The following is a 24,018-nucleotide window of genomic DNA, read 5'->3' as shown; positions in this document are numbered from 1 at the left end:
CAAAAATATGTAACTTGTCCCAAAAATCAGACTGTGTGCCCGGGGACTGCAAAATAGTCAGTAACATCACATTTTCATTAATTAGAAGTGTGTCCCAGTAGGCAATCTATAGAGAGTGTGGGTGCTAAAGTCAGAAATGAAAGAGAGGGAAAGGAGAAAGCTTAGTTAAACAAACATAAGATTGCTTTGTGTTTACAAGGGAAGCAGTTATAAAACATTTGGCAATGAGATCTTGCACCAGCTATCTGACAAGATTTTGAACCAGCTATTGCTCCACTGCCTGGGCCATGAAGGCCAAATAATACTTACCCATTTGCCATTTCCTACCAACTTAGAAGGAGATGCCAAGCCTTATGAAGCTGCTCATCATGCCTTATATGATCATTTCAACACTATTTTGAATGTGATTGATGAATATTTATTTATTTATTTAAAATATTTCTATAATGCCCCAAACTCATGTCTCTGGGTGGTTTACAATTAAAGTCATATAAATATTAAACATTTAAATAATTTAAAACCCAACATTAAAAGTATTAAAACTATAAACCTAATGAAAAGCCTGGGTGAACAACTATGTCTTCAATGACTTTTACAATGTTACCAGAGATGGGGAGGCTCTTATCTCAACAGGGAGTACATTCCAAAGCCCAGGGGCAGCAATGGAGAAGGTCTGTCCTCGAGTAGCCACAGAGGAATTGGTGGCAACTGTAGACGTACCTCCCCAGAAGATCTCAATGGGCGATGGGGCTCATGGCGAAGAAGATGCTTCCTTACAAGTGTTACAAGTTCTATTATAGATCTCAACTGCCTGGTGAATCTATTGATCAGTATGTCACAGCATTGCATGCCTTAAGTGCAACCTGTGAGTTTGCCAGTTCTGCTGAGTTTGCATCTCTGAAATGCTCAAGGATCATACTGTTATGAAAACAAACTGCTTCAAACTGTGTGAATGACTGCTACTGGAGTGAAAACATAACTTGGATACAGTTATAGTGATGGCTGGGGGATTAAAAATGCTCTTCACTGTGCCAAATCACTCTTTTGGGTACCCCCAAACCAACTTCCTGAAATCCAAACTGTTCAGTCTAAATCCTTCCAATCCCAATCTTCTCATATGACACTGCCCAAGAAAGTGGCAGCACAGGACAGGAGGAGCTACCAATGCTACTGATGTGGATACTCTGCCCACAAAGCTGATTTTGTTCAATATCCTTCACAGAAAGTTACTTGCAACAGATGCAAGAAAAGGGGGCACTTTGCTAAGATTTCCAAGTCTGCTGCCCACTCCATTACTAATTCACGATATAAGGATGAGACGGATGAACCACTTCCTGACAGCGTTTTAAGTGTGACAGACTCAGAGCCTGCTTCTCCACATTGTCAAGTTAAACTTAATGGCCATGAGGTGCAGGTAATGGCTGGTTCTGGTCCTCCTTACACTATCATATCCCATATACTTTAAAATAAACTCCTTACTACATCAGATCTACACCTGCAGCCTACAGACATCTACCCATGAGGATATGGAGGTTCCCCTAGTGCCATAACTGGATACTTCACTGCTGTCATGGAAGCATCCATATGCTAACATGATTGCTGATTTCTTGGATGTTTTTTTCTGATACTCCTGGCACTGCCATACATTTAAAACATAAAATTCAGATAAAGGCAAAGTTAATACCTGTACAACACAAAGTAGGGAACATACCTATAGTATTGTGCCAACCACTTAAAGAGGAGCTTTAAAGAGTACAGCATGCGGACATCATATAACCTGTTGGTTCATTCGAATGGCTCTCTCCCATTGTTCTTGAATGAAAATCAAATGATGCACATTGAATTTGCATAGATTGAAGAGATGTGACCTCCATGGTAGTGGATTGTCATCCATTATCCAATATCAATGAAATACTGCTTACTCTGAAAAAGGCCTGTGTTCAAAACTTTGGACTTGTCTTTGGCCTATCATCAGATTCCTCTGCTCAAAAGTTCTCACAAATACATGGCTCACAAATACATAGGGTATTTTTCAAATCAAATGAATGCCCTTTGGATTAGCTTCTGTAGCTTCAGTATTTCAATGAATGATGCATGCAATTTTTGGGACTACGGATAGCATCACTTTCAGGATGACATTTTAGTGTATGGCAAAACCATTGAGAAGCATGATGCTAAACTGACAGTCTTAAGAAAATTTACACAACAGACTTACTATCTCTGCAGAGAAATTACAGTTTTCTATACACTCAGTCACATACATGGGACACACAATATCTCAGAGTGGTGGACATCCCAAAACAGACTTGGTGAAAGCTATTTGGGAAGCACCAGAGACATACAACAAGGATCTACTTTGATCATTTTTAGGACTCTGAGTATCTATATATTTAATTCTCCTGTGTGTGCCTTGGAATGTGCACCCTGGAGCCCAGCTGATTGGCTGGGGGGTGGAGGCGCCTGATTGGCTGAGGTGCACCCAGGAGGATTGGTTGCCACTGCGGCAGGCCCTGTTTGGCAACAGAGGCAAGCACAGAGGCTCCACTGCATCTTTTTTTAAAAAAGGAATGTAGCATTTAACTGGGGTGTATCCTGCAAGGCTAGAATATCAAATCACCCATTGCTGAAAGCCCTGCACTCACTTCTTTTGATACCAACAGACACACTATTGTAACCACTGGATATGGTTTAGATGCTGTCTTGACCCAGCAAAAAAGGGGACAGTTTCCTTTGCTTCCAGAGTAGATGTATTCTGTCATTGAAAAAGAAGCTCTAGCATGTTTCTGGGCAGTGAGGCATTTCAGGACTTACTTATGGGGCAGAAAATTCACTTTATGGTCAAAGCATAAACCTCTATCTGCTTTATTTACTACTAGAGGATCAAATTGAACAACCCCAAGAACAGCCAAATGGATCACCTGGGCTCTGATTTCCAGGTGGAATATCTGCTAGGTATTCAGAATACAACTGCAAATTGTTTATCTCAACTTTCATTTCCAGGCCATGAGGAGATCATAGAAGAAGAGGATGAAGGAATAGTAATTGCACAAATAGTTTTATCCACTCATGGAGTGATCACGTCCTCAGTGCTGATCAAGTGCTTACTGAACTTAAACCTTACATAACTAATGGATGGCCATGCAAAAACAGGGTACCTGAACATCTTCATCCATCCATGCACGTAGCAAGTGAGCTGTCCCTTCTCAATGAGGTGGTGCTGATGACTGATCACTTGGTGCTGCCAATCTCCTTACAAGGAAAAGTGATCAAAATTGCCCAGCAACGTCACCTGGGCATGAGCTTGACTAAAAGGTGAATCAGAGAATTTATCTGGTGGCCAGGTATGGACAAACACATTGAAAATGTAATCAGGCACTGTATGGCTTGTGCTGTATGTGACAAAGACTTTTACAACCACTTTGACTTGAGTAGAGTACCCCAGTGGTCCCTGGAGAAAACTTGCTCTGGATATAATGGAGCTTTTTGATAACCAACCCATGAAATAACATTTTGCTATAGTGCTGGTGGATTACTATTCCAGGAGGCCAGAAGTTTCATTTGGTGACATTACTACAAATAAAGTGATCCAGTTCATGGCTACAGTTTTTTTTGTGAGAGAAGGTCTTCCTAAAGAACAAGTGACTGACAATGGGACACAGCTTACCACATTTGAAATGGAGCAATAGTTGCATAACCATGGGATAAAACACAAGACTATTTCCTTGTACCATCCTCAAGGAAATGACTTAGTGGAGAAGATGAACAGATCAATGAAAGAAAGTTTGCAACTGGCTACTACACAACAACAACCCTGGGAAAGAGGCAATCTGTGAACCCATTTGCTTATCCAACTATTCCTCATTCTACGACAGCAAAATCACCCTTTGAACTGCTGAGAGGAAGCAAAGCCACCACCAAACTTACCTAATGGCAACAACTGATAGGGCTTTCCATGTCATCCTGAAGATGAAGAGATTTGTGATTGGGTAAGGGATAAGCATCAAAAATACAAATTGTATGTGGGTCAGAAATGGGGTGTGAAAAGGTTCAATTACAACTGCCTTATAAAGTGAGAAAGTGATGTTCCCAATATTTTGGACCAAAACAAATAATCGAAATCTGAGGAGATTCTGTCATATTGGATGATGGAAAGAAATGGACCAGTTTGAGACTTTCAAGCACTATGAGAAAAGAGGGAAGGGAGTCTGATCTCAAGAGAGGAACTGGAGAGAAATTTGCCTCCAGTTTTGACTTCACGGATGAGGCTAATGAAAGTGATAGGCAATTCTCTGTACCAGAAAAGAAATTTTATTTATTATTTATTTATTGTTAAATTTGTATACTGCCTTTCATTAAAACAATCTCAAGAAGGTTCACGCAGAAAAATTAAAACAAGACGATACAAATTACACAATTAAAATATTAAGCTAGAATATAAAAACATAGCTCTCATTTAAAAAATAGATCTGACTTAAAATATTTTAAATACAAACACAATATAACCATACAAAATACAAAGCAGCAGTAGCGGAGACAATCATATATAAGCCTGGGTAAAAAAGCCAAGATTTCACACACTTTCTAAAAACCGTGATGGAGACAGAAGAGTGAATAGCCACTGGGAAAGCATTCCAGAGTCTGGGGGCAACAGCAGAGAAGGCCCTCATTGTTGGCACCCAGAGAAGGGTCCCCTCAGATGACCTTGTCATGTGAGCAGCAGCCCTTGGGAGCAGGCGGTCCCTCAGATATCCCGGGCCCAAACCGTCAAGGGCTTTAGAGGTCAAAACCAGCACCTTGAGTTGGACCCTGAAACAAACTGGCAGCCAGTGCAACTCTTTCAGAATAGGTGTGATGTGCTCCCAGTGGGCAGCTCCAGATAAACTCCTAGCTGTTGCATTTGGCACTAGCTGCAGTTTCTGAATATTCTTCAAGGGCAGCCCCACCTAGAGCTCCATGTGGCGCATAAATCACTAACAGCTTCTATGCCAGAGATCCCAAGAATCAGGAGAAGTGTGTGTGACAGGAGAGCATATAAAAGACTTCAAGACTTTGTCACTGAATTTTAAATTAATTCAGTTCTGGGTGTTATAAAGGAAGGGGAATCTTTTTAGGAATCTGTTATGTTTTGTTGTTGAGAAGTCTGTCCCAGTGTGGATCCTGTAGAGAGTGTGGCGGGTGGAGTCAGAAAGAAAAGGGAGGGAAAGGGAAAGGAGAAAACGGTAATTGCTTCTGAATAAAGCTTAGTTAAACAAAGATTAGGATTAAGATTGCTTTGTGTTTACAATGGCAGTAAACAACCCTAGAACTTTTTCCCTCTGAAGTTGTTGACAGCTGGTGAAGCATGAGGTAAAACAAGGCTGCTGAGAAGAGTCAAGGAGGAAAGGAAACTTACTTTTTTCTGGAGAGAGATGTGAGGCAAGCTGAGACGAGGGTTGGCTCTGTCAGCATTATGCAGCAACATGGCTGGTGCTCGGGTAGGTGCTGCACAGAAATGGGGTGATGCAGCACCAGACTGCAAGCTACTCATGTGACAGCCTCTACACATTTCCTTCCCGAAAGAATAAACCTCCACCCACTCTGCTGCCATTAAGCCACTGTGGCAGCTTTATAGATTGGAAGGCATAAAACTGACATTTCTACATCTGTTAGTTTCATCCATAAAATCAGAAATTTTCAGGATGTTGCAAGATTTATAAATGAAGCAAATCCTCATTTATGAACTTGACAACTATTACACCAATGGAGTACATGTCATGAGTTATTCCAGGCCTGCAAACATGCAACCCACTAGGTCAAAGGCAAGCCATTTGGTTCGAAAGACTTCCTGATTTTACTTCCTATCTCATCAGATCTTCTATAAAGTGTGGACTCTACACCTAGGCAGTAGACACTGGGCATAGCCTACTCCCATGTAGGCCATACCCTACTCCCATGTGTGTTCTGTAAGCCCACCAACATGCTGTCCTTGAGTACAAGTACTGTCCCAAATATCTTTACATTATGAGGCTGTTCTCATGCGCAGCTTAACCACCCAGGCTAGAGATGCCCAGCCTGTGTTAGGCTGCCCATGAGAACCACCGGGATCAGGCCTGATCCCAGTGGCCCGATGCTACCTAGCCTGGCTTTTTAGCTCATCCGCTAGCTAAGGTTTAGGGAGCGAGTGCTCCCTAAACCCTGGCTCCTTGTTCATGTGCAAGCTGGGCACCTAGAGCACCGGTCTCTTGGGGGAATCATCTAATGTATCATGTGTGTCATGCAGTGCACTGTGTGATTCATGAAGGCCAGGACAACAAGTCCCAGCCTCACATCAATCCACCCTGCTCCGTGCTGCATAGAGCAGGGCTGACTCTGTGGAAGTGCGCTCCGCACTGCCACAGAGCAATGAACAATTGCCTGAGGGGAAAGCAAGGCTTGGGAAGTCTTTGTTCCACCCACTGGCTAGACTGTGTGAATAACCCCAATGTTTGTCTAGGCTGCAGGATTACATAAATGGGAGGAGAGGTTTTCAAGCACCTTATACTGTAGATGGCTAGCTGCATTTGGCTTGGTGGCCCACATTAGATAACCCATTTGAAATGTTCAGAAAAGCACTGGAATTGTTATTTTAAAATGTGAATTTCAAAATCCAATCCTTTTTATCCAACACGTAAAAGATTAGGTCTTTGCAACTTTGTCCATTAATTTCTGCCTAATCATTTGTTTAGGCATTGCTTTCACCATTTTTGAATCTGGAAAGAAAACACTATATATTTCTATAGACAGAGTCTGCTGATTATCTGCCAAAGGAGGAAGCACCATTAACTGAACTCAGCTCCACCTGGCAGAAGCAAATGACAGAGACAGGAAAGTGTCATTTTCTGCTTGGTTTAGCAAGTCTAGGCAAGCAGGCAACACTTGCATGTGGAGTCAGATTTGTTTGGAATTTGCATGCTGAACTGCTTTGTTCCAATGCCTTGTCATTAAATGGGCTGTAAGATAAAGAAACATAAAAACAAACACTGTCTGCCAGTGTGGGGTGCCTTCCTAGAGATACTGAAGCAGCCTGTCAGGATACACATTTTTCCTTTTAAAGTATCTTTTCTTGGCAGTGCTCAACATCTTACACCTGCTTGAGCATATCCAAACTATTGAAATACTGGATGAATCAAACTATATGCTTTGATCTTCTAGGACACTTTTGCTGAAAAACGTCCATGTCATTTGATATATCTTTCCATATGCAGTACAAAAACCCAAAGAAGATTCTAAATATAATTAGTATCATTTCTTACATGACATGTCAGTCCAATGACTATTTTAAACCTGAATGCTGAGATATTCATGATAATACTGTCCATCAAACTACTTCAAATACATTTAAATTCCTTTTAAAGCACTTCCCTTGGAATTCGACAACACACATACAATTGGCTGATATGATTATACATCCAACTATCCCTGCACACTATACAACGCTAGATGTAATGGCACGTCCAGTTCCATCTCTTGGTGTACCATCCCACAGTCTCATAATCACATGGATCATATCCTCTGAATCACCCCTCACATTCAATTATATCACACACAATTACTTTAAATCCCCCTGCAATTATAAGACTGAATAATGACACACAACAAGGGAGCAGGAGATCCATGTTTATTGTTCTACATTGCATGAATGTGACGAGTTGGCTGTATAATCCAAATTCACCCCATGTCTTGCCATGGTTGTTGGGGAAAATAGCAGCCAGCAACCACTTAAAGAATCACCACTCTGCCACTACAAAACAATTGAGTTGGAAAGAAACAGAGTAAGGCAGTGGAACCTTCTTTGAACTCCATCCCAGACTGAGCAAAAAGTTCGTACTTGAAACGATTTAGCTCAGCCTGATATCTAGAACCAAGTCCCATTTCATTTTTTGATAGCAAGGGGTACCCAAACTTGGTTTTCCAAATATTGTTGGCCTTTGGCCATTGAGACTGGAGTGATGGGAGTGTTGTCTAACAACATATGGAGACCCAAAGTTGGGAACCTCTGGTGTATAACAATAAGCATATATTAATCTAGCAAGGAGATTTGTCTGTTGAATCAGATGTCTGCACATGCTGTCAATATGCATGCACATTTCCATGTATAATGCAATAAGTATTTAGTCCTCATTGACTATATCTTTTGATGTAATGGAATTTTTTCCCCTGTGATTAAAACAGTTCAGTCTTTTGTCTTTTAAAACAGATGTGTCCCTGTAGAGCTATGCTGCAAGTCTCCGTCAAGTTCAGAGCATTGCCATGTGTGTCAGGGAGCAACACCTGAAACATTGCAAAGAGCCACCTGTGAAAGGAGCCCTTAAAATTAGGGTGAAGCAAGGCTGTTCTGTGCAGGGGTGGCCTAGACCAATTCTCTAAAATGGTTAAGAGAACTATTCAGCCTCAGCTCTTATGAAGCATTCCTAACATTTTTTAAAACAGCTATTAATAACTGAGAGTAAAGCTACACTGATGGTTTAGATGATGAGAGAGGAGGAGAATCATGCCAGTCTATATATTTAGTCTCCACTCGTAATTCTTTGCTTTATTCTCTTTATCGCTCTTCATTGGCTTCTAATGATATTAACTCATATAAAGTTTAACCTTCTCCTTTCTGTCTGGAGGACTCTACATGATCTTTTACTGCTTTATCTCTGTGCTGCAATTACTCTTTCTTCTCCACTCATTCTTTCAATACTTTGTTAAAACGTCTATGTTCTCTTTCTGCCCCTCTTACATAATTTCTTGCCATTTTTCTTACATTGTACAGTGCTTAGGGGAAGTACTATACGAAAAAGATATATGAAGGACAAATGATGGGTTAACACAATTACAATAGCATTCATGAATTCAAGAATACATCACAAACTTCTGAGGCAAATTATTAATAACGAACCCAATAAAGGAAAATTACTTGCATGAAATGTGCAAGACATCAGCACAGCAATAATAGGGAAGATCAGCAATTAATGGTGACCTCCAAAAGATGAGAGCCAGAGGAATTGCTACATCAGTAAGCCATTTAAGTCATTCTTCCTATTTATGCATTTTCACTGATGGCAAGTTCAGAAGATTATTACAAATTTCAGAATAATATTATACAGGTCACAAAATATGCTTCAGTGTCCGCGAATATCTTGCACACAAAGTACAGCAGTCGTCTGCCCTGTTGCATTTTAAAATGATTCACTATCAATATTCTTATACCTTTGACAAATCATCTTATATCCAGACTCATTGTCAACTTGACATATGTGGGGGGGAAATCCAAACAATAAGATATGCACATGCAGATCATCTTTCCACAGTTAAATAATGTTAAATAAATATCCACATTAAAAATGGAATCCTGTGCACACTTACCATTGAGTAAGTCCATTGAATATAGGTAAAGTGTGCCGTTGAGTTGGTGTCGACTTCTGGCGACCACAGAGCCCTGTGGTTGTCTTTGGTAGAATAAAGGAGGGGTTTATTGCCCATTACCATCTCCCGCACAGTATGAGATGATGCCTTTCAGCATCTTCCTATATAGTTGCTGCCCGATATAGGTGTTTCCCATAGTCTGTAAAACATACCAGTGGGGATTTGAACTAGCAACCTCTGGATTGCTATTCAAGTCATTTCCCCACTGAGCCATTAGGTAGCTGCAATTGAAAATAGTGGAACTTATAGTGGAACTTATTTCTGAGTATGTAAGAACATAAGAACAGCCCTGCTGGATCAGGCTCAAGGCCTAACTAGTCAAAAGGTTTTAAGTTCCCTCCCTGGCATCTCCAAGAGAGGGCTGAGAGAGATTCCTCTGCAAACTTGGAGAAGCCGCTGCCAGTCTGTGAAGACAAAACTGAGCTAGATAGACCAATGGTCGGACTCAGTATATGGCAGCTTCCTATGTATGGCATATCTCTAGCTATTTTTATCTTGCATAACATGAGGCTTAATTAACACAATGACTATAAAGACTCAGCTATGAAGCTCATGTTTCAACTTTTTCCCCTACCATGAACTCATTGAGGCTATTCTCACGATTGCCCAAAAGCAGGCTAAGGGAGCATAGCCCAATTTTGAGTGATTGTGTGCTGCAACAGGAGCTGTGCAGCTCCCGGCAGCTAGCCTCCATAAATACCCCTCCCCTTAGATGAGACTCCGTTAACCTCATCTTTTTGCTCATGTTTTGCCGCGGTGCATGGCGACACATGAGTAGACCCCTGACCAGGATGCTGCAAGCAGCCTCCCGGGCTCGGGGGTCTCTCCTGGATGCCCCCCAATCCCCAGAGCCCCCCGCTGGCTCCATGACGGAGCCGGCAGTCATGTGGGTGGCCAATCTGGCCACCTAGGGCTGCCTTTGGATCATCTGCAGCCGCTTCTCACAACTAGCTTAACCCAGGCTGGGCTGCTCCACTCTGAGTTAGGCTGGTCATGAGAACAGCCTCTGTGCATCATGGGCCTTAGTTTGAACCAAATGTGCTTTCTTGTGCATAACCCCCACCCCCCAATATATACTTTCTTCTCAGGTCAAAAGTCCCAAACTGGAGAAAATAATTTTTGTGAACATTTAGATTTCAGGATAAATAAATGGCCACTGAACAAATGCTTAAATAAGTGTTATCTCCTCATGACCAGAATGTTAGTTTACTAAAAAATTAAAATTGTACAATCCATACAAAAGATGAAGAACAGGTCTTATTTTTGAACAGCTCCATTACTTCAAATGTGATTTGGATAAAAGCAGATGTTACTAACAGAATCCCCCCCACCCGCATTCTCCTTCACTAGAGTGCAAACATTCTCATCATGAGTAAGTCACGTTCACTCATTTATTTTGCAGTCATTAACTATACATCACATATATTATAGGCATTCCAGATATTATTTATTAATTATTTATTTGATTATTGAAGCAAATATATCCTTTGTAAGCAATGTAGATTACTTGGGGTTTTTCCATATCATATCATGGTTTTGTCATCTTAGACTTATAATTAAATACTTTGGTAAAGGCCAGTTTTGTAAACACATTTGAGATTATTTTACGGCTTCTACTTTTGTTTTTGGGCTATATTAGCCTCATTCATCCTAGTTGAAATAATTTTTTTTAAAAAGAATGGTAGTGTCTTCAAAATTATAAGCATGTGTTATAGGAAAAATATATGTGCTTAAGTGTATCTATACATCTGTTATTGAAATACTGAGAATGTACTGTGCTAATGATGTCTCACAGCCTGATAGGTGCTGCAGTCAATTAGCTTTTTGCCTATTTGAAGTATCTTTTCTCTCTCTCAAAGTGAAAAAAATAATTAAAGACACCTTTCTTCCCACCATTGCTCTTTTGAAATTGGCAATTTTGTGTGGCAGATGGCAATCTTGTCTCAACACTTTACTTAACATCTTTTTTATTAAGCCTAAACAAGCATGAGCAGTGATGATTTCCTGCAGGACACAGAGTAAGAATGATGGTATATTATTATTAGAAGTCCTTTCCATTATAATGTACTAATAGATTTGGTTATAAAAGAAGCTATTTTGTAGGAATCTGCTTACTTCACACTCTGAAGGCTCATTTTCATTTTGCAGGACCCATAAGAGGTTGTTTCATAAATCAGCTGATGGCTGTCATTTTTTAATTGCAAACATTCATATGCTATTGTTATTTACTCTCCTTACCACACACACACACACACACACACACACACACACACACTTCCATCACACACACATAAAGTGATAGACACCTATGATCATCATAAAGAAACTGTGAAAGTGCCTTTCTTCTTAAGTATTCTGATTCTATCTCATTTCAAGGCATGGAAGCATATGCATTGCTGTTGAAGGGCTCTTTTCAAAGTGTAGGATACAACTGTGAAAGTGCCTTTGTTGTAAGTATTCTAATACTTAGAGACGTAAGTTTTGGGCGGTATAAAAATATGCTAAATAAATAACTGCAGAGCTGCCGCTCACTTGTACCCACTAAAGAATGTTTGGCATCATGTCTATTCAGCACAGCTGTATAACAGAGAACCTTGCATGGATCCTTGATTGATTGAGGCACAGTGTGATGGCAGAGGATACAATACAACGAATACAATGGCAAAGAATGCATTGGTGGTGACATTTTAAACATCCTATCCAGGATCTGTCCTCAGCTTGGACCTATGCAAAGCTGTATGCAAACAACAACGGTGGCCAGAATAAATGGGATGTCACTCCATTAACACTTGCTCCTCCCAATAGGAGAGGAAAAGGGTTTTGTTTTGTTTTTTGAATGAAGCTCAGGAACTATGGTTTACTTCCGAGTACTGCTTCAAATCATTCTGAGCTCAAACTTTCTGTTGATAGGAAGTAGCAAATCAGGACCAAACCATGGCTTCATAGCCAGGTTTGTTTTATCCCAACTGTGGGAATGTAATGGCTAACCACAATTAAACCTGGCTGAGATTGTAACTCCATTACACCCGAACATGCAAAACCGCAGTTATGGCCCAAAAGCTAACTCCAGTTTTCCTTGCCACTCCAATGGGAACCTTCGGTTATCTCTAAGGTTCACCCCCAACAGTCAAGGTTTTGCCGAGTCGAGTATGGGCGTGCGCGTAGCCTTTTGCACTAAGCCTTTTGAAGCCTTTTGCACTAAGCGGGGGAAGGTAAGGAAGGAAGCGGGGGAAGGTGCATTCACTGCACCGCTTACTAAAGAAATTGCATGCGGGCACGAAAGGCTTCTAAAAGCCTTTTGCACTGTGCAGCCAAGCGCCGGGAGAAGGGGCGGCAGGGAGGTATCCTGCCGCCCCAATTACTAAAGAAAATACGGAGACAGATGCGGGAAAGCGGTGGGAGGGATAAGTAAACCATTCCCCACCCTATCAGCTAGGTTCTGTGTTTTTCCCAGACAGGTTGGGGAAGGGGTGGCCAGCTGCTTCCCCTTTTGGGGGCTTCAGGCTGATCAAAGCTGGTCACCAGGGACAGTCTTGAGTCAACTGAGATACTTCTTCAAGGATCCAGCCACTCAACCCAGGGCTCACTGGCCAAGCATGAGAGGGAAAAGCAATGGGGACAGCCCCCAGACAACTCATGAGAAGGGCTGGGGTGGGAGAAAAATGCCTGGACAAATCATCACTGATTAACGAGAGCAATACATCCCCTAAGACACCTCCCTGATCAGTGTGTAGGGGCATGAGGACTCTGAATAGAGCCAGATTGCTATGTGCAAGCGAGCCATGGAGAGGGCTTCACCAGAGTCTGCTGTTCTAGACTTTGGGACTGCAGACAAGCTCCTGTGAAACTGTGCCTCCTGTAAGCATGCCTGCCCATGTGTACCCTTGCCAGTGTCCAAGAACAGCCACCCCTTGTCCCATAGTGGTGGGAGAATGAGGTCTCCCCTCTTTCACAATTCCCCTTACATGCAGATCTGCATATGGTGCACAGATGGAGTAGTACCCAGGATTATCATTGGGTGTAAAGCTCCATCCAAGTGCCTCCCCTCCAGGCAATGACACGTGGAACATCTACCGTAGACAGGGGCGTAGCTATAATTGGGCGAACTGGTTCAAAGAACCTGAGCCGTGCCCAATCAGGAGCTGCCATTCGCGGCCCTGACACACACCCCGCATTTGACATCAGACGCAGGGGCGGTAGTCTAGCTCCCGAGTGGGGGCCGCGCGGCCCCTTTGGGAGCTAAACAAAGGCTCCCCTTCAGGAGCTAAACAAAGCACCAGCCAGGAGCGGCTCTTCCCTGCAAAGGCAGGGAAGAGTTGCTCCTGGCTGGTGCTGCGAACGGCCCCTTCAGCAGCTAAGTCTGGTGCTGTGTTTGCAACACAGCCCAGAAGCAGCTCTTCCCTGCAGGGAAGAGCCGCTCCTGAGCTGCGCTGCGAATGCAACACCAGCCTTTGTCTAACTGCCGAAGAGGCCGCGCGGCCCCTTCAGCAGTTAAGCTGGTTCTCCCGAACGGAGCCTCAAGGCTCCGTTCGGGAGCCAGACCACCACCACCCCCCCGCGTCTGACATCAGACACGGGGGGCATGGATATCCCCTCCGTCTGATGTCAGTCGCAGGGGGGGGGGGCTATCGGGGCACCTGCCATGGCCGCACACGGGCCGCCAGCAGGCTAGCTACGCCCCTGACTGTAGATGTCCTCTGGGTGCTTGCAAATTCTGCCCAGACTGGCAGCGGCTTCTCCAAGGTTGCAGGCAGGAATCTCTCTCAGCCCTATCTTGGAGAAGCCAAGGAGGGAACTTGGAACCTTCTGCATGTAAACATGCAGGTCTTCTTGCTTGTGAAAAAAGAAGTGTGAACTGTGCAATATGCTGAGCCACATCCTGTATTTTATTACATTATTAAATTATATATAATTTTATAGAAATGTACAAAAGAAAAAAGCAACACACACACCCAGATAGAATTCAGCTCAGGAACAAGCAACACACTTTAGGGTTTTTGTTTTTTTAGTATTATTACTTCACTTAATCATAAAATTATGAAATAAAAACCATTTTTCACCTTTCTGGTCTTATATACATAGATTTTTTGCCATCAATAAAATTTAAAAAGGGTAACCGACACTTGAGAGACTGTGTTATAACTGGGATGAGCAAAGGCCTTTAGATGGGAAGAGAGGTTGTCCTGTACCTAAAACTTTAGGTAAAACTGTACCTAAGAAATTATATCAAACCAACGATTAATTTTTGGAGGGTTCCTCTTTTCTCATTGTTTGACAATGCAAAGTTTTGCTGCCAATAACAAAAGCATAATCAGCTCCCTGCATGAAGCAGACAATGGTGGCTCCACAAAAGGCATTTAGCAAAGTTATTCCAGGTTTCCACAGACACAATACAGATGTAATTTCTTTAACATATTGAATCACTCCATGACAAACTAATTAAAGTTTAATTATTAATTAAATAATTTAATTTGTTAAACACTACAGATGGAAGAGGAAGAGGAGGAGGAGACAGAAGCCTTATTCAGACATTATCTTGTACAAGGGTAAAATGTTTCTACGCCACAACTTTTTGTGTGTGTGAATGACTATACTTCCATTCATTTTAAAGTGAACCTGGTCACAAGGCCTTCAAATGCATGGTTCAGATAGGAAGTATACTGCTGTACAAGGGTACAACATAATGTATGAATAATTGTACCTGTGAACAGATCTGCACCTGTGCACACCTGTTGCTGTTTTCATTAGCACCCATGTGTCAGCCATAAGGAATGCTGGCTTCAGATTTCCAAGCCAAGGCAGAACTTAACTTAAATAACTTTAATCAAATTAGACATAGAAGATTGATTCAAGCCTTGATACAGGTTTAGCAGAATCTGACTCCCATGGAAGGATGGGGGTAGTTGGGTCCTGTGCAATGAAAACAAGAGACTTAATCTCAAACATAGCATTCAGCAACATTTAAGGATAAGCATGGAAGAAGCTGAGAAATGCACACAAAAAAGTAGAATTGAGCAATAAAATATTTATTAAATAAACCGCAGTCAAAAATATAAATATTTCATAGCTGAATGTAGCCTTGACTCGCTCAAAATAGCTCTAAGGAGATTTTTGCTTCCGTTATTTTACTTAAGTTCTATGAATGTTTGAACTCCCGCCAAATTGGTTATCCTTTAAAAAATTTAAATGCAAGTTTCCCTGAGGAAACGGTTTTCCAAGCCTGCCTAGCCTCACAAAGATTGCAGTATGCTACATGCTTTTCAACACTGCATTGAGTCTCAAGAGACAGAATAAAAGTGCTGCCCTACTGTGTCAATGATGGGCCTATGACGTACTGCCACCATAAGGACTGAACTCTTCCACTTGCCAAGCAGTCAGGAATGGTTCTTGGACAGTCACCACAAAGACAGCAGAGGACAGAAAGGCTCTACATCAATGCTTTGCCACCTAAGGCAAACAATTATATATGTTCCAATATGTTTAAGAGGAACAAACAGCCCCAGTTTTTGGAACATTTCCTTCGTAACAGGGCCAGCATTATTGTACAAGGGTTGGCATTGCTGGGCAGTTGCTGATGACCTACAGTCCTCAGAAGAGCCTGTGGGTGATCCCCAAGACCCTCTTTCTGTCCATAGCTTTCTATGTCCATAGCTTTCTGCCCATCCCCAGCCTGCAAGACCACATGTTCGATTAGTAAATCCACGAGGCAGGAAACAGAGACGAGTCTCACGATCGGTGAGACCCTCCTTCAGAGAGTTTGCAGGGAGAGCAGGCTTAGCTTGCCCTCCCCACAGACAACCATCAGACAGCCCAGGGTGGCGGGATCAGCCGCCCACATGACTGCTAGCTCCGTCATGGAGCCAGCAGGGCCTGCAGGGATTGGGGGCTGCATGGCCCCCAGAAGTTCCAGGATGAGAGTTCCTGGAGAGACCACCAGGGCCGGGAGGGTGGTTTCAGCCTCCCGCTGGGGGTCTCCTTGTGTGTTGCCGCAGCATAGAGCCATGCCACGGCAATACACGATCAAAAAGATGGGGTTAGCGGAGCGCTCGCTCCTCTAACCTCGGCTAAGGGGAGGGAGGATTAGGAGGGTTTGCTGCTGGGGGCCGCATGGCTCCCCTGGCAGCAGACGATCAGCAAAAAGTGGGCTAGACTCCCTTAGCCTGCTTTTTGCTGATCATGAGAATCTCCTCAGAGACTGGCTGCACCTCTGGTTTTGACCAGAGATCAACCCAGGAAGTCCCATGGACCCCGTGTAATGCTCCCAGACCCAACTAGCATATTTTCCAAGGCGAGAACAAACTCTTACGTTACACTTGGGATCATAAGGGCAGCCAGCTTTTGCCACCGTCAACTTTTAAATGGCTTTGCTAAGGTCATCAGATATAGCAAATGGTGGTACAGTAAGGGTTTATTTTAATTAATTCTTTTGAAGAAGGAGTTTTAAAGACAATCTTCTATTATAGATCAAGCCGGGGGAAGGTGGGGGGACATCCTCAGGGTATCTGTTAAGAACAAAGAACCTATATAATAAGGCAAACCAGTGCCTTCTCTTTACCCTTTATTATGATTTATTAATTTAACATGACTGCTAATACCATATGAACCAGATAGCTACCCAGTACCTGCTGTAAACATAGAGAACACAAGTTAGCAACCTAAAAAAAAAAAATCCAGTGAGACACCACATGGTTGTATGGTAGATCATTTTTAAAAATGTTAGTTTTCAAACTAACATGTTTGGAAATTTGAGAAGCAAATATTGTGTCCCATGGACATAATGACATTTTCTATTAACTGATCATGAAATGAAAGTGCAGGAAGACCTAAACAAAAACTACTAAAAGAATCCAAATACACTCCCCAAGATCACTATGGAAGAAATTTGTCTTCATTTTCCCATTAGGTGGCAATTTTAAGAGGCAAGATTAGTTGCCACTGGTGTGCTGTAACGTTTTTAGCAAGACGTGCTCTGAAAGAAAAATGAAACATGTTTACAGCAAAATATTTTTTTAAAAAAATACAAAGCCAAATGCTAACCTTCTGACAGACCTCTCTTCAAGCATTGAATAATATACACCAGAGATTATAATCATTTACATCTGTAATCTCTTCTCTCTAGTTTAATCTGGCCAGTCAACAGTTTCTTGCAGAAGGAGCTTTCTGCTTTATATGAAAGGCAGAAATTCAGCTGCTGGAGGTTTCCCCATCACTGACTCACATCCTAACAAAGCACATGCTTTAGTCTATGGGGAGGTAGCAAGAGCCCTATTGCACTACTGGTGTTGCACAAGTGCTAATACTTCTGAGAACTGCCTAGGCTGTGCCCCAGAAGCACTCCTGGTGCATCCCCACAGACCCTACTAAAGCATGCACTTTGTTAGCCAGGAAGCCAGCCACTGTATGTTAAATTATTTCTTCCACACCGTTAAAGAAAGAAGTCACCTTAAGTGGTGCAGCGGGGAAATGCTTGATTAACAAGCAGAAGGTTGCCGGTTCGAATCCCTGCTGGTATATATTCCCTGCTGGCATGCCCTCCCTCCTGCTGTTACTCCTCTGCAACTGGTACTCAAGATATGAAACCAGTTCATATCTGTCTAATATTTATACCTTGAAGAATTATTCTGGGAAAACAAATTTCTGTGAAGACGAACTACAGAAATTCTTTCAGAAGAGACAGGAGTTCCAAGCAGGCAAAGAAAATTCCATTTTGGAAAGTACATCCTATCCTTTTCTAAGCATGGTCCTGTTTGCCACCATAGAAGTCAAGAATGCCAGAAGCAAGAAAAGTGCTCTATAAATACATGCCTCATTGATGGATGTAAAACAAAAAAACAAGACGAGTCAACCTTGCAGGTTTGTGAAGTTTTTAAGGGGTTTAATGGTGAAACCACAGATTTTTCTTTATAGCCCAAAGATTTGTATATGAGGATTTTAATTTAAAGTTCAATAAAACGAAATGGTAGAATCTGGTATGCCACAACTTTTTGGGGGAGGTGGTGTGGTGGATGTGTTTTCTATTTGAGAATTGATCACCAAACTACTTTTCCAAAGGGAAAGTAGGGAAACTAAATAGTTCCCTCTGAGCAAGGTTGATAAATATAATGTTCAGCATAGCTAAGGGCACAAAAGGTCCTTTGAAAATGTCACAAGAACAAAGTGTATACACAAAACTAATAATAGAACTGAGTTGCTCAGCTGTTATTTGAGTGCTGTGAGGACATTGTAAACAAACCAGAAAAACCTACCTGTACTCCTGCATGTGCAAGATATAATTAAGGGGCTAAAATAATATAAAATAGCATGATATATGCACAAACGGGCCACATGAACAATCCAGAACATATATATAACAAGCTAAAGACTTTTTTTAAAAAAGTCTTTAAAGACACATCTGTTCACCCAGGCTTTTAACTGATACTGTTTTGATTGTTTTTAAGGTTGTTTTAGAATATTGTTTTAAACATTTTAAATTGTTGTGTTTTAAATTTCTTGTTTTTGTTTGTAACTAATGTTTTAATGCTGTTTTTATCTTGTTGTAAACCGCCCAGAGACATAAGTTTTGGGCGGTATAAAATATGTTAATTAAATAAATAAAATAAATAAATAACTACCTTGTAAATAGCTGTCTGATTGAATTCCCCTGAAGCTGAGATCCTAGCAACATAGACCATTTTTCAAATCATATGTCTGATTCTAGTACAGAAGCTTAAAGACATTTGACCTCAGGGTACATAGCCAGGCATCCCATGTGCTGGATATAACCCTACTAACAGAAACCTCCTGCCGTCTATAAGCAGTGGGACGCAGATGTCATCCCTCCTGCATCATGGATGGGTATTTCTGCCAGCTCATTCTTGGAAGACAATAAAGAAGAGAGAGCAATGAAGTATCCCAAGGAACCATGGGAAGACAGGGCCACATTGCATGTTCACATCCACAGCAGCAGTGACAGAAAAGCAAATAACACATTTATTTATTTATTTATTTAAGCAAATTTGTATACCACACCACTACCGAAGTCTCCAGGAGGTTTACAGCATAAAACAAACCAAGAATTTCACGGTTAGAAAGATCAAATTAAAATACCCATAAAACACACCAACTAACTAAAAAGCTTGACTGAAGAGACGTCCCTTTAGTTGTTTCCTAAAAGACAACAGGGATGGAGCATCTCTAATTTCAGCAGGAAGTATTCCACAGCCCTGGGGCAACTACAGAGAAGGTTTGCCTTTAAGTCACCACCAGACGAGCTGGCGGCACTCACAGACAAACCTCCCCTGAAGATCTTAATAGGCAGCGAGGTTCATAATAAAGAAGGCATTCTCTTAAATACTGTTGGCCCAGTCCATTAAGGGTTTTTATAGGTAATATGCAGCACTCTCTATTTTGTCCAGAAATCTATTGGTATCTGGTGTAGATTTTTTAAAACTGGAGTAATATGATCTCTACAGGACATCCTGGAGTCCAATCTGACAGCAGCATTCTGCACCAATTGCAGCTTCCGAACTATGTACACAGGCAGCCCCATGAAGAGTGCATTGCAGTAGTTAAATCTGGAGCTTACCAGCATGTGCACCACCGTCTTAAGGTCACTCACTTCCAGGAACGGGTGCAATTGGCGAACCAGCCGAAGCTGATAGAAAGCACTCCTGGCCACTGCCTCCACCTGAGGTATCGGAGAGAAGGTTAGGTCTAGAAGTTCTCCCAAACTGTGAAACTGTACCTTCTGGGGGAGTGTAACCCCATCTGGAACAGGCAGATCTATCCTATTTCCTGCAGAAATGCGGCTTCCTACAATAAGCCCCCCTGCCTTGTTTGGATTCTGTCTCAGTTTGTTATCCCTCACCCAGCCCATTATTGCCTCAAGGCAAGCATTTAGGGAAGTTAAGCCATTGTCTGATGAAGCTGACATGAAAAAGTAGATTTGGGTGTGATCAGCATACTGATAACACCCTGTACCAAATCCCCTGATGATCTCTCCCAGCGGTTTCATGTAGATGTTAAAAAGCATTGGAGACAAGATGGAGTCCTGAGGCACACCATACAAAAACTCTCAATTTGTAGAGCAGCAGTATCCAGGAAACACCTTCTGAAATCTGCCTGAGAGGTATGATTGGGACCACTGCAAAGCAATGCCCCCTGTACCCAGTCCCCACAGGCGATCCAGAAGAATCCCATGGTTGATGGGTTCAAAATTGGCCAAGAGATCAAAAAAGACCAACAGAGTCACACTCCCTCTGTCAATTCCCTTTTTGAGACCATCCATCAGGCTGACCAAAGCAGTCTCCGTGCCATAACCTGCCCAAAAGCCAGTTTGAAATGGGTCTAGATAATCCGTTTCATCCAAGTCTACTTGGAGTTGAGAGGCCACCCCCTTCTCAATCACCTTGGCCAACCATGGGAGATTGGAGACAGGCCTATAATTGCCTAACTCTGAGGGATCAAGTGTAGGCTTCTTTAAAAGAGGTCTAATAATTGCCTCCTTTAAACAAAAAGGCATCCTACCTTCCCTCAGAGAAGCATTTATTATCTCAACCAGGTCCTCTCCAACAATCTCCCTACTCGATAATATAAGGCATGTCAAACAAGGGTCAAGAGAACAGGTGGTAGGACATACAGTCCCAAGCAGCTTGTTCACATCCTCAGGAGTCACAAACTGAAGCTGATCCAATATAACCACAAAAGAGGAGTTACTGGATAACCCCTCTAAAGACTCTGCACCAACAATGGAATCCAGGTCAGCTCGAATATGAAATTTCATCCACAAAAAACTCGTTTAAAAACTTCACAGCAGCTAACTGACAGTTCCATAGCCAGAGTGGAAGGGGTCTGTATAAGTTTCATCACCACCCTTGACAATTCTGTTGGATGCAAACTTGCAGATGCAATACTCACAACAAAAAATAGCTTCATTGCCGCACGTATTGCCAGAGCATAGGTCTTCAATTGTGCTCAGTGCTGTAATCTGTCAGTCACATTTGAGCCAATTCGTTCTCCATTTGTGCTCTCGTAATCTACCTAACCACTTCAGCTCCCATAGTTCTTCCTTCTATGAAGCTAATTTAGTAGCTTTTCAGAGAAGACACTTAGGAGCTATCGGGTCTATCACCCTAGTGAGCTCATTATTCTAATTTTCCTCCAGGACGCCAACAAGAGCACCAGTAGAGGCAACATTAAAGCCCTACAAGGTTTCTTGGAATTCTATTGGATCCAATAGCCTCCTCAGGTGGACCATCCTAATAGGCCCTTCAACCCTGAAGAGGTGACTAGTGGCTTCAAATTGAACCTTCGCCAAGTGGTGGTCTGTCCATGACAATCATTGGCGGAAATCATTGGCATCCTCACCCACTGAACACCTTTTGATCAGAGCAAAATATCAAATCAAGTGTGTGACTAACAACATGTGTTGGCCCTGAGACCAATTGGGAAAGACCCATAGTTGTCATGGCCACTATGAACTCCCGAGCTGCTCCTGACAGTTCAATCCCAAACTGAACATTGAAGTCACCCACCACCATCAACCTGAGTATTTACAATGCCAGCTTCACAACCAAATCTGACAGTTCGGTTAGGGCAGCGGGATGATCAATACACCCACAGAAGTCCCAATCTAGTCCTGGTCCCAGGACTCAAGAACGCACACTCAGTATAGCCAGGTGCTCTGACAAGGATCCTCATAAGGGATATACTTATAAACAACAGCCATTCCACCTCCCTGCTCACGTTCTCTCACCTGCTCCACAACAAAGTATCCTGTAGGGAGAAGCAGGGACCAGACTGGGCCACTAGCCTCTCACAACCAGGTCTCTGTAATGCACGCCTCATCAGCTCCCTCATCTACAAATAGATCATGGATAATTTGAGATTCATTTTGGGCTGGCCTGGCATTGCAGAGGAGCAAAGTGAGGTTTTGTGGGTAGTTGGCACTGCACCCCAAGGTCAAAGAGCTGACAGGGCAGTTTGTAAGGGGAAAACGGCTATTACATTTTTGTTTTTCCTTCCCCTGTAATGGCCTGCTGACCTGCCAATGCTCTTTCTCCTTCTGTGCCCCATCACCACTGGAATAGCTGCCCCTGCTGAAGAACCACACACTCCACTTCTTCACCCCCTAATAAGCTGAGACACATCCTTCGGCCAAACTAAGAGAGAGGCAGTCCCAAGACCAGACACAAGTTGTTCAAAATAATGTTACTGCTCCCAGTTCCACCACCAAAGGCCCAGCCACCCAAGGCCAGTTCCCTTTGGCGGCCAGCTACAGGCAGGCCATTGGCTGTGCCCTTGGCCACAGCTGCCATAAGTTTTCCAAGAAGAGGAGATGAGGTGAGCAACCAGCCAACCAACCCTTCTGGCAGAAACTAAACAGCTGGAACAAGTTGAGGTTATGAACAGCAGCAGCAAATTGCTAGGAGCAAGGCAAAACAGATACCTGGAACAAGAGAGCAGGAATACAGCAAAAAGGTCCTTGCAACAAGGAAACTTGGACGTTGGATGACCTAATCCTTGATGGCTTTTTGTCTTACACACTCAAAGCATCGCCGGGGGTGGGTCGTGGCAGATGTAAAGGTGGGTTGGGCATTCTTGTTGCCACCTCATTGCGAGCCTCTTCGAGACTCATCTCTACTCTTACACCTTTTGCCATGGCTGTTTTGATCCAATTCAGTTATTATAAACTGTTGTTCATTAATATTTACCTTCCTCCGCAGAATAGAAAATCACAGATTGGAGCGGTTTGGTCTGAATTGGAAAATTATATTGTAGATCTCTCATTTGCCTTTTCGGACGCTTTTGTGGTAATGGGGGGGGGGACCTGAATGCAACGATAGGCCCAGATGATTTTACTTTATACTCACAACAGAAGGCCTATCCAAATAGTTTAGGGGTAGATGAACTCCCTTTTATTCGAGCCTCTACGGATATGAAATCTAACCATGCAGGCTTGTGTCTAAGTCGCATGGTTTTTAGAGTCAATTTTAATATACTGAACGGCTCAGTCCCCAAAGATCATCCTGTTGAGTTCACTTATTTGGCAGGTTCTAAGATGAGCCTTATCGACTATTTCATTTCCTCAAGAAACCTTCTCCCTTATGTGGAGAGTTTGGAGGTCACCCCTAGATTTAATAGTGACCATTTACCTATTTTTCTTTGTCTCAAGTCCTCCTTCCTTTACCCACACTTAAAATTTTTGTAACCATTTCCTGTTGAGGGTGGGGATGTAATGCGTAGAAAAAGATGGTCAACTCAATTTGATCAAATGTTTAAAGATCTGTTGGCTTCTGATCATTTGAGGAATAGACGTGAATCTGTTCTTAGTAACGACTCACCACCTACCCTTTTGACATCTTATAATGCCCTACTTTTCGAATGTCAACAGCTATTATGTAGTAATACTCATAAGCCTTCTCGGCACCGTCAAAGGGGTTCCCAAGCTTGGTTCGATGGAGAATGTGTCGGTGCCGGGAAAGCTCTTCTTATTAGTTATCAGAATTATAAAAGAACTTCTAGTGGGCATGATACTCAGATTCTGCTGAAGGAAAAAAGACGATATAAGTGCTTGTTATGGCATAAAAAAAGAGAAGCTGTGAGGGAGAA

At 42.5% G+C, this 24,018-nt stretch overlaps 1 protein-coding gene across 7 annotated transcripts in view; it reads right to left on the bottom strand.

Annotated features, from left to right (window-relative positions):
* GRIK2 (glutamate ionotropic receptor kainate type subunit 2) overlaps positions 1-24,018 on the bottom strand; it is an 808,572-nt gene that overhangs the window by 671,029 nt on the left and 113,525 nt on the right. Inside the window, exon 1 of one of the 7 annotated variants that reach the window (XM_053302001.1) lies at positions 19,994-20,060. The exons of the other annotated variants lie outside the window; for them this stretch is intronic. The gene's annotated coding sequence lies outside the window, so the exon portion shown is untranslated. Of the gene's footprint in view, positions 1-19,993; positions 20,061-24,018 lie in introns of those variants that run through there. 7 annotated transcript variants of the gene reach the window in all.

This window comes from Hemicordylus capensis, chromosome 1 (assembly GCF_027244095.1).
Source record: "Hemicordylus capensis ecotype Gifberg chromosome 1, rHemCap1.1.pri, whole genome shotgun sequence".
In the NCBI taxonomy this organism is placed as follows: Eukaryota; Metazoa; Chordata; class Lepidosauria; order Squamata; family Cordylidae; genus Hemicordylus; species Hemicordylus capensis.
The sequence above is the reverse complement of the archived record's forward strand: the minus strand, read 5'-3'. Positions and strand labels throughout refer to the sequence as shown.